Raw genomic sequence first — 11,943 nt, 5'->3', positions numbered from 1 at the left:
AGAGCACGGCGGCCTATGCATGGCGGGGCGCAGGCGGACGGCGGCGGACGATGGCGGGAAGGAGGGCAGCGCCGAAAAAAACGCGTGCGGGGAGCCGATCGGGAGTCAGGGGAGAGTGATTAAAGCCACAAAGATGCGCAATATGTCAATTGTTAGAAGACAATGAATTAGAATAGAAAACTATTTAAGATGATTTTTTTATATTTTCTAAAAAAACAAAGATGGAGAAGAGGGATAAGAAACTCTTAGAAATGAGTCTTTTAGAGATGCTCTAAGATGATGAGCAATCTATTTAGAGAGTTAGACCAAAACTTAAAAAGAGAGCCAGAAATGGTTACTCTGTTGGAAATGCTATTACATCCTCTCCCTAGGTAAGGATCTCTGTTTTCTAATCTAATCGTACTTCAGTATGGTAGGTTTTGTCTGATACTAGCTATGACTGTCTTTTTTTTAAAAAAAACTCTAGCTATGACTGTCTCGTTCGACGTTTCTTCTGTCTCTTGTTCTCGAGAACTGTCTGGCGTTGAGTGTGGAAGATGGACTAATTTGTTACAGCTAGTTTTAGGGTGTATTTGGTAGAGCTGTAATTTTTAGAAAAGCTGCTGTTAGTTGTGTTGGAAAAGAAGAATAGGGAAAAGCATAATACCATTTCGTTGGGTAGTTGTGGCTTTTGAGAAAGATGTTAACCGGACCCACGTGTGATACACAGCCCTATCACTCAACTCTCTTCCCCTCTCACCGACAGGCAGGTTCTACTTGTCAGCATCTCCTTCCTCCCGAGCGCATGGCGGAGAACATCGCCGGGAGGCTCGTCCCGGTAGTGCCTGCAGTGGATCTCGCCCCTGGGGGCAGAGCCCGGCGGCGGCAGTAGCTCACGTGCGGCGGTGCCCACGACGGATCTCGCCCCTGGGGCGGAGCCCATGGCAGTGGCCGGCGTGCAGCGAAGCCCGCCCTCGGGGCGGGGCGGAATCCGCCCGGGCGGCGGAACTCGCGGCGGCGGAGCGGCCTCGTGGCGGCAACAGGGCGAGCTCGCGGCGGCGACGGGGTGGCCTCGCGGCGGCGGCGGGTGAGCTGGCGGCGGCGGCGGCAGATCGGGCTCGCGGCTGCACCGGGGCGAGCTCGCGGCGGCGGCGGGGTGGCCGCATGGCTGAGCGGCCTCGCGGCAGGGCGTGCTCGCGGTGGCGCAGGCCGAGCGATGCCAGGTAGCAGGCGCCAAGGGAAAAGAAAGAACCCGAACAGGTATGCATCATAACTAATAGCAGATGGGTAAATATTTGATCAAAAAACAACTAAAAACAGGAGTGGAAGATGCTTTCACTTTGTACTACAGAAAAAACGGCTTTTGGATAGAAGCAGCTACGGTTTTTGAGCCTTTTAGTTGGTTTTTGGTTTTTGTAAAAGCAAAAGCAGGTTCAAAAGCTCAACCAAAAATACCCTTAGTTTAGACACAAGTGCCTCCATTTTTAGGTCCGATTTAGATGATGTGGGTGGGGCCCAGGAAAAAAAACATGTGATGCACTGCTGTAGTTCCTCCAGCATCGCTGCTCCTCGATTGGAAGCTCCGCTCAAGTATGGTAGGGTACCCTGCTAGGCTGCTACGGCTCATGCTCATCCATGCTGCAGCTTCGCTGAAGTCTTGCTCCTGCTAGAGGGGTCTCTGATCCCCATGCGCCCTCTTAGCTCAGCTCATCATTCCTCTCCCACCCCGCATCCTTCATCAGGTCACTCTCCTCTCCATCTGCTTGTCTGATCTGCATCTTTTTATTTGCTAATGCAAGTTGCTTTTCTTTTTGAATCCCACACTAGCTTGGTTTGCTGGAAATAGATGTGGGTTCTTGCTACGAATAGTAAGGTTGGGCATGCTGTGATGATCACTGTTATGCTCACTTGCTGAACTGGGAATGGTAGGAATTATAAGAAGAATGTTTTTTTTTTGCCGTTCGTTGCACTGCCGGCAAAAACGACTCTGTAAGGAGAAAGAGTTTCTGTCTCGAATCCTTAACTACGGAATGGGATCAGTTTCGATGAATGTGAATGATAGAAACCGAGAGAAATTCAGGTAGTAGCTACAGTGGTCCTTACTTGATACCAACAACTATGTTGTAATTCGTTTCTCAGATGGAAAAATAGTGGTTATCGTCCTCTTATGTCCTTGTCTGGCCATCAATGAGGAACCATATATTAAGTGGAGGTACTTTGAGAAGTAGGAGTGCAAGCTAGTCTCCTTCTGTTGGTTTCTTTTGACTCCATTGCAGAAGGCCTAGAAGCTCAAATAATGGATGCACAAGATGAGGAGAGGCCACTAATTCATCACCTGCCCCCACAGGTAATACTTCTTCTAGCACCTTACCATATCATCCCTTGTCAAGTACACCATCGATAATAGCTTCTCCATGCAACACAAGTTTCTTGCGCAAAAAAAAAAAGCTATTGGTATGCTAGCAATCCTTTATGAAGCTGGAGTGTTTAATTTCAACGTAATGCTAGCAATCCTTTATGAAGCTGGAGTGTTTAATTTCAACGTAATGGACTTCCTGTTGGATTGTCATTTCAGGATGAAAGCTCAGATTTTACTAAGGATGGAACAGTTGATATTAACAAGCAGCCTGCTCTAAAGCAGGGTACGGGGAACTGGAGAGCATGCTTCTTTATTTTAGGTTCCGCACAGAAAGAATTGTTTTGTTTGCTTCTCTTTCTTAACCTACAGAGTTAATTGACTTAGCTCTAACGATTCTTACATAGGTGTCGAATTCAGTGAATGTGTGGCCTCCTCTGCAATCGCAAAGAACTTGGTCACTTACCTCACGGGTGCGCTCCACGAGAGCAATGTTGATGCCGCGACAACTGTGTCTACCTGGATCGGCAGTTCATTCTTCACGCCACTCATAGGAGCCTTCTTCGCCGACACATTCTGGGGACGATACTGGACACTGCTGATCTTCCTCTCCGTTTACGTCATTGTAAGTAGCTACAAGCAATGTGGTAATATGCAGACAGCAGACAGCATATGCCCATTCAAAACTCTGAATGAATCTATCTTGTCAGGGGATGATCACCCTGACAGCTTCAGCCTTTCTTCCCCTGCTCATGGGCTCATCGTATGACCTTGGCATTTATCGTGTCATGGCGTACCTAGGTCTCTACCTTGTCGCCCTAGGTAGCGGTGGCATCAAGCCATGTGTGCCACTGCCAGCCCTTGGCGCCGATCAGTTTGATGCGACCGACCCGGTGGAGCGGGTGAAAAAGGGATCATTCTTCAACTGGTACTACTGGTTAGTTAACGTTGGCGCCCTGCTATCAGCCACGGTTCTCGTCTGGGTGCAGGACAACATTGGGTGGGGAGTCGGGTTAGCGATCCCGACCGTGTTCATGATGTCTGGGCTCTCGGTATTCGTCGCCGGAAGGATGGTTTACAGGTATCAGAAAGTGGTGGGGGGGGGGGGGGGAGTCCTCTGACAAGAGTCTCCCAGGTGGTGGTTGCAGCTGTGAGGAACTACAATTTGGTGTTGCCTGAAAACTGCTCTTCTCTGCATGAGGTGCCCTCCCCAACTGAAGGGAATTGCAAGATTCAGCATACAAGTCAGTTCAGGTAATCAACTTACATCAAAATATTTCTGAATAATAATGTTTCAAATTCTCATGTCAAAAATGGTTGCATTCGTCGGCTCAAGAACAGGATATTCACTTATTTATCATGTATTCATTCATGTCCAGGTTCTTTGACAGGGCGGCCATTGCACCATACTCCGGCGACAAAGGCGCAATGAGCCCATGGAGGCTCTGCACTGTTTCTCAGGTTGAGGAGCTCAAGATGCTGCTCCGGATGTTCCCCGTGTGGGCATCGATGGTGCTCTTCTTCTCGGTGACCGCCCAGATGTCGTCCACGTTCATCGAGCAGGGCGCCGCCATGGACAACCACGTCGGCCCGTTCACGGTGCCGCCGGCGTCGCTGTCCACCTTCGACACCACCAGCGTCATGGTCTGCATACCGATCTACGACGCCGTGCTGGTGCCGCTGGCCCGGCGCGCCACCGGCAAGGAGCGTGGCTTGTCGCAGCTCCAACGCCTCGGCGTCGGCCTCGCGCTATCCGTGGTCGGCATGGTGTACGCTGCGCTGGTCGAGGCACGGAGGCTGTCGCTCGCGCGGACCGGCACGCCGATGAGCATCATGTGGCAGGCGCCGGCGTTCGCCGTGCTCGGCGCAGGTGAGGTCTTCACGGCCATCGGCATCATCGAGTTCTTCTACGACCAGTCGCCGGGCGGCATGAAGAGCCTGGGGACCGCGCTTGGGCAGCTATCCATCGCGGCGGGGAACTACCTCAACTCGGCGGTGCTCGGCGCCGTCACGGCCCTCACGACGCGCGGTGGGAAGCCAGGGTGGATCCCGGACGACCTGAACGAGGGGCACCTCGACTAGTTCTTCTGGTTGATGGCTGCTCTGGACGTGATGAATCTGCTGCACTTCATGTATTGCTCCGAGAGATATAGAGGCAACAACAACAACACAGCTTCATGACATGCTTTGGTCAATCTATAAAACGACGATAATAAAACATCTGCAGCTACCGGAAACAGCAACAGTTGTTGTGTGCCTAAACTTTTGCCGTGAGCAATATATCGGACTCACGGCAAAGATACTGTTTCCCATGTGCCTAAGAGAAAACACGAAGGCACACGACAAACAATACTTTTGCCGTGTGCTAGACAAGAAGACACACAGCAAAAAAAAACACACACACACCCGGCAAAATTAGTTTCTGCCATGTGCTGGACAAGAAGACACACGACAAAGAAAACAACATGACAAAGTTAACTTTTTGTCGAGTGCCTGACGCCAAGCACACGGCAAATAGTAGGACTAGTAACGGTCGTCGCTCGACCATCTTTTTGCTGTGTGCCAAAGGTGGGCACTCCGAAATTTTTATATGTGTCTTTCTTGTTTGCCGTGTGCTTCACATTAAGCACACGACAAGCACATGACAAAGATTTTAGAAAAAAATATGATTCAGCCCTCCCAAAATTTTCTGGTATCCACATACTTTACATTGTACTCCATGTTAAATTTTAGTATGTTTCTCGATCTTTTTTCTATATTTAGTTATTTTATTTTATTAAACAGATTTTTTGCGCATAATTTAAATTTGAATGGCAAGTGTTTTGAATAATAGAATATAATGAACTGAAAAATGATATTAATGTTATTGAGTCCAATGTGAGGCTGTATCCATGGAAGGAAATTTCAAACATCTTGCTCACGAACCATAACCATGAATGTGTGGACGAATCGTTTTAAAATTCCATAAAAAGCAAACAAAGTCTGAAAATCATAAGATTTGTCATGATATCATAATTTCATAGGTGGAGGCTAAGATAATAAATTGGTTTCGCACAAGTATGACGTACGCTCCTTACAAATCGAAGCATCTCCGGATAAGATCCATAGAGTTGAGTGATACATAGATGAAAGCTCTAAAGACACTTGGTCTTTCTTATGGGGGAATAACCAGTATACATCAAGACGATTTTGCAAGTTAGCTTTCAAACATCTGCAAGCATCAAGGACTTTCACATGGATTTGAAAATCTAAATGCACACCGAGACTTAAATTCTTTACTTGGCTCATCCTGATGGACAGACTGAACACCAGAGAAGTGCTGCAGAGACGAAATTTCCATGTTCAGCCAAACAACCACTGTGTGCTATGCAATGACCAAGTTGTGGAAGATATCAACCATCTCTTTTTTTATTGCCCTTTTGCCACAGTTTGCTGGCAGAAGCTGGGACTCTCATGGGATACAACACTCCATATTCATACTCGCCTAGAGCATGGCAGACTTGTTTTCAATTTACCCTATTTTATTGAGATTTTTATCATTGCGGTTTGCGAACTCTGGAACATCAGAAATGGCAAGATTTTTGAAGGTCATCCAGCAAGCTTTCAGATTTGGATCATGAGGTTAGAGAAGAACATAGATCCACTGTTGTACAATGGCTTGACACAATTTTGTAAACCAGTCTCCGACCCTCCTCTCTCTGCTTTGTAAGTATCCCTGTATTTTGTAAATATTTCCCTTTTCAGTTGTTTTAATACAAACGCTGTGGGGATCTCCCCCACACTTTCAGTCTTTTTTAAGATCCATAGAGCTAAGTAGCCATTGGCACACGACAAACTTTCAATCTTTTCCATGTGCCTCGCCGTCAAGGCACACGGCAAATACTCCATTACCGTCGACGTGCCGGTGGCCTACCTTTTTTTTTTGCCATGGGCCTCCTTAGCACAAGGCAAAAACTCAAAAAAAAGCACATGGCAAACTTGTCTTTACCAGCTCCTATTTGTCGTGATGCCTTTGCCATGTGCAACACACAGCAAAACCTTTACTGTGTGCTTTAGGGGCTTTGCTGTGTGCCTATGGCACACGATAAATAGGCAGATTGCCGTAGTGTGCATTCTTGCATGTCCAAACATCTCTGCAGTTTTCTTCTTTATGCTTATTATCCTTACTTATTAAACTGAGTATAATATAGAAACTGCCCTGCAAAGCTTATAACATATATTCATTTTAAGTTCCAGTTTATTCCATTTCAATTAGGAAAAAAATCCGATATACACACTTGAACTATCGCAAAAATCCGATTTTCAACATTCAACTACAAAACCGAAAAATAGAAGCCATCTAACTATCGAAACCGGGCAAATTTGACCCTTGGGGTAGTTTTATTTTTTAAAATGAATAAAAAAGTTCTAATTGAACATAAAAAACAAAACAAATTCATTTGAAATTAGAAAATATTGAACTACTCCCTCCATCCAAAAAAGAATGCAATTCTCACTTTTTGATGATTCAAACATTTTGAACTTTGACTAAAGTTATATTAAAAGTAACAACATTCATAATACAAAATAAGTATCATTACATTAGCTATAGAATATATTTTTATAATAAACTTATTTGGAGATATAACAATAATACTATTTACTATAAATTTGGTCAAACTTGAACTAGTTTGATTGGTACAGATCCTATAATTGTATTCTTTTTTGGATGGAGGAAGTAGTACCAAAATTTTTCTAAAAATGTAAAAATATAACCAACCTATTATTGCCAATAGATAGGTTACATTTTTAGTTCTCACAAAATGGAAAGCCACCTAAGAGGCTAAATTTGTCCGGTGTCTATAATTGAATGGCCTCTGTTATCCGGTTTCATTGTTTAGAGTTGAAAATCAGACTTTTGTGATAGTTTGAGGGTGTAAACCAAACTTTTCCATTTTAGTTATGTGGTTAAAGTTCTCACATTTGTGAAACTACTGTCAATTTCAAACCTTCCCTGCTACATGTGATTTCACTGTGTGGCTAGGTTTTAACGTCACATAGAAGCATAGGGTTTGCCAGATTCCCAAAATGAATCTGGCATTTCAAAACTTCCCTGCTCCATGTGATTTCTCTGTGTGGCTAGGTTTTAACGTCACATAGAAGCAAAGGGTTTGCCAGATTCCCAAAATGAATTTGGTGTAGATCAGTTCTTGAGAGTGTGATTGGATGAACATCCCAAAATTAATCTGTGCTCCTGCTACTTCATGTGCAGGTGCCTAGAGAGTGTAATTGGATGAATATCCTTAATTAGACTGCTATATAGAGAAAGTAGTTGGCTTGTTATGCATGTCCTCTTGTAGCATTGGTTGTCCGGTTGCTAGCAGCTAGTTATCTTAGCTGACATTTGTAACACCCTACAATTTACCTTTAAAACTGTTCAAATTAGTTATATTATTTTCTGAGTTCAAAAAGAACTAATTTTTGCAATGTTTAAAGCTCATGGACTCTAAATTGATTTGTTGCATTCATGCTAGTGCATATTTTATTTTTCTGTGGTTGTCATTGAGTTTCTGAAGCTCCTAGAATTTTTCTAAAGTTTTTTGGGCATCATAAACCTTTTTCCTTTTCCTTTTGCTTTTATCCTTTTCCTTTTCTCTTTTTCTTCCCAGACTGGGCTGCCAGCCCGATCTCTCTTATTTTTTATTTTTCTCTTTCCCAGCCCAACTCACTTCTTTTCCTTCTTTCTTCTCTTTCGGCCCATCACTGGCCCATCATGCGCTTTATTTTATTTTTTCTTTTACCTCTCACTGAGAGGCGAGCCCCCTCCCCCCGGCCTGGGCCATGGGCACAGACGCCCAGAGAGGCCGCCTCGGTCTTGCGCCCCGCATCCTTCTTTTTCTCTATGCTACTCGGCCCCGCATGCCCTATCGCGTCACCTTTCAGTTTTGCCCTAGCTCTCTGCGCACGCGTCTCTCCACCGCCGCCCGAGCGACACCTCACCATTGTCGATCTACTTCACCATCGCTTCTCTGCTCGCGCCACCACCCGCATTGGCTTCATGGTGAGGTTCTCTTGACCTTCTTCTGCACGCGCAAGCCCCCGCACGCGCTCACCGGAGCGCCACCACCGTGCCTCCTCACTGCCGGCCGCCACTGGCGCTCGGCCGCTGCCCACAACCCTCCAGGTAGTTTCCCCGTGCCGCGCCCCACTTCCCGGCATCTCGGCGCATTTTTGGGGGCACCATAGTGCCAAAATGGCGCTACGCCAGCAAGCCCCGCCGGAGCCATGGTGGCGCCGCCGCACGCCGGCGACCCGTCGCCACCAGGCCGCCCGTTCTGGTCCGGACCGTCGGATCGGGATCCAACGGCGGACAACCGATCTAACCCGAATCAAACCAAGCGTTCGATCAACTTTGGCCATTTTTCATATAAGCCCTCCAGTTTTCTCTAAATCAACCCGGCAGTCCACCTCTATTCAAAATTAATTCAAGTTTGGTCCTTTTACATGCAGAAAACAACCTAACATTTTCTAAAATAGAACCCGCCATCCAAATAGGTGTTCTTGAGTGTTAGCCCTTGTGTTTTTTATATAATTACTTTTTAGCCCTCGGTTTCTTTCTGTTTAGTCTTTTTAAATAGTTTTTCTCACATTTAAGCCCCTACAGAACTGTTTTTAGCATCTTTATCGTTTTAAATCCGTTTTAAGCATTCTTAGTACTGTTTTGATCGTTGTAATACGTAGAACCTGTTTTTAAGTCTTTTGTCTCTATTTTTCAATGATTGGTGTACGATTTTAATTTATTTCTATTGTTTGCTTGTATGTGTTTGTGTTGCTTAGCATGTTTGTGATGGCCGTTCGACAATCTTCAAGATCAAGATTTTGAAGACTTTGATTAGCAACAAGTGAACGAGGATGAAAGTATATTCCTTGATCTTATTTTGTTCCAAAAACATTTACTTTACGATTGCATGCATTAATTTTGATGGGTACCTATTATCCTTATTGTTTATCCATGTCCTTGAATAGCCGAGTTTTCTTTTATAAAATGTTTGGGGGTAGTTTGCTTAGCCGCTGAACAATGGTTATGGGTGGTTAGTGAAAACATTATACTCGATACATGGTTTACATCCTTTGAGGAACACTATGATGCTTTGATAATGATAATTAAAATCAACCATGGAGAACCACGCGGGAAATAGTGCAACCAAGCAACCACAAGGGTGTATGGAGCTGTGTAAACTAGAAAATTACAAAATATGAGAGCAACTACTCATCATTTCAAAACTTAAAGGAGTTCATACTGGTATCCATGCACTTGATGGGAGTTTTATTCAAATACAAGCACCACGTTAATTATTGGGGAAAGAGGGAGATAATGGGTATAGCACAACTTTTCTCAATACTGTCAGTTTATCATCGAATTGGGGAATAATAATGCCAGAGATGTGGTGCCGGCCGGGTGTTACCAATACATCTTATATACATAGAAACGTAGAGAGAAGCTTATTTGTTGCAAAGGCATACAATCGCTCCACTCGTCAACAATATACATATACATATATTGGCGATCAATCAGACGGTGAGTCCTCCTTCAGGGTAGTAGTACAATATGATCTGACTGACTGATCGAATACACACACTTAGTTGTACGAGACTCAAAGTCTGGTCTCATTTTATTATGGAATACGTATGATAACACCATAACACTTTAGAGGTCATGGTGATATGGATAGACAAATATACCAACAGGTTCGGCTTTATTTATGTATGATACGAGGGCTGGTCGGCTGGACAACACATATAGATCCATGGTTCTTGCCGTCCCTTGCTTGCAATATAGTAGATTTATATAAGATGTCTCCTTCGGTTCATCACAGTCAAGTCTTGACGTTGCGATCCAGCACCATACGAGATTATCACTGGGGTTAACAAATTGCTCACATGATTTCAAAGAAACTAATAAGCAATCGGGGTATCGAGTTAATTACCATTTCAACGAGATCAACTGTGACACGAGAGCATTTGGCGTCATCCTTGAGGTAGAGGCAGAGTAAAATCATGTCGATATTCCCTTTGACAGAGATCTCATACTTGCCATTGCGAAGGTGGCACTCAGAAATACCTAGTGTGTACGTACAACAATCAAAACTTCAAAACAATCATTATGGGACCATATATCTTCTGAACGGTACTCAAAATACGAGGCGGCGTGTCATTCTTTACTGGACATTCCAATGTAAGATAAGTCGTCTTGTTGGCCTGCAATTGCCAATACAATAGTACATATTAATTGAAACTAGTCAATCAAGAAGCAAGCATGTGTGTGTACATAATTGTCGTGCGAGACATAAGTTAGTTGGGGAGGTACTAACCCCATCACCGATCACATCTAGGTAACAGGAAAAAAGATGCATATATCACTCAGAGACGGGGAGAATGATATAAAGAAAAATAAACGAAGAATGCTAATTAAGGAATCAAGATAATAAAAGAGTTAAAAACATGTATTGCGTATTCTCATTCATGTATTGGATTGGTTTAGATTGGGCGGCAGAGGGCATGGTAAGTTTACATCTTCAGTGGAGAACCTAGTCGAGTGTATCCACCAAAGATTCTTGAGTGCTCTTGCAATTCTGCATAAACCCAAGAGGAACCGGCGCTTAAATAGACGCGTGCGTCCCGTCCTATCCTATATTTTAGGACTTAACAGTCCAGCAGGGGCCCTTGGTTGGTCCTACATATTACATGCATTATTCGCTTACTTTTTCGTCAAGTCGCGCTAGCATATAAAATTAGCAGAAGTTACAACTGCCTCTGCGCCTATTTTTATAAGGCATAGTGTTAAACTGGCATGGCCTTCTAAAAAAAAAACTTTTGTACATGTTGTACTGCTCATTTCAGTGGCATCATTGATTGGACCAACTGAAATAGTTTCACGGAGTAAATGGAGCCCAAGTTTTATCCAAAGGTTTAGCGGACAAAGTGGATTATCGAGAGGGTAGTAAAATATAATTTGATTTTTACCATTAAACTAGGTATTAGGAAAATAGCTCTATTAGGCCATTAATTGTGATTTTGATGATTGAATAACAACATAGTCCTTAGGACTAACAAGTTTGTGAATGTATCTTTGTAGGTTTTGTAGATCCCATGGATGAAATCCAGATAATAGCAAAACTGTCCAAAAACAAGTGATCCAAATCATATGAAGTCCCATGGATGAAGTACAAATCTTAGCAAGACCATCCAAAACAAGCGATCCAAATCATAGCAAGTCCCATTGATGGAAGTTCAAATCACAGCAAGACTTCCCAAAACAAGTGACCGAGATCATAGCAAGTGCAAGTCATGCCAAAAATCCAGTGATAGAGTAATTCTAGGGCATCCAAATGACCAACGATCATGACCACAATACCCATGGAAATACAGGCAGTGGATGATCAATGCTTTAGACTGGCGGATGATCCGGTACTTTGATGATGAGTAGCGGACTAGTCAACGTTTAACTCATACTCTACTTTGTAGCATAAGAGTGTTTTAAGTAGAAACTTTACCAGTACCGGATACTATGGGCAGAGGTAGCAAAATAAGTACCAGACCATTACTTAGAGAGCATGTTTCACTTTAGA

General features: G+C 44.0%; 1 pseudogene; it reads left to right on the top strand.

The window, feature by feature from the left end:
- Positions 1–700: 700 nt before the first annotated feature.
- Positions 701–4,601, top strand: LOC120688199 (annotated as a pseudogene).
- The last annotated feature ends 7,342 nt before the right edge of the window (positions 4,602–11,943 follow it).

The sequence above is a fragment of the Panicum virgatum genome, chromosome 9N, assembly GCF_016808335.1.
Source record: "Panicum virgatum strain AP13 chromosome 9N, P.virgatum_v5, whole genome shotgun sequence".
In the NCBI taxonomy this organism is placed as follows: Eukaryota; Viridiplantae; Streptophyta; class Magnoliopsida; order Poales; family Poaceae; genus Panicum; species Panicum virgatum.
The sequence above is the reverse complement of the archived record's forward strand: the minus strand, read 5'-3'. Positions and strand labels throughout refer to the sequence as shown.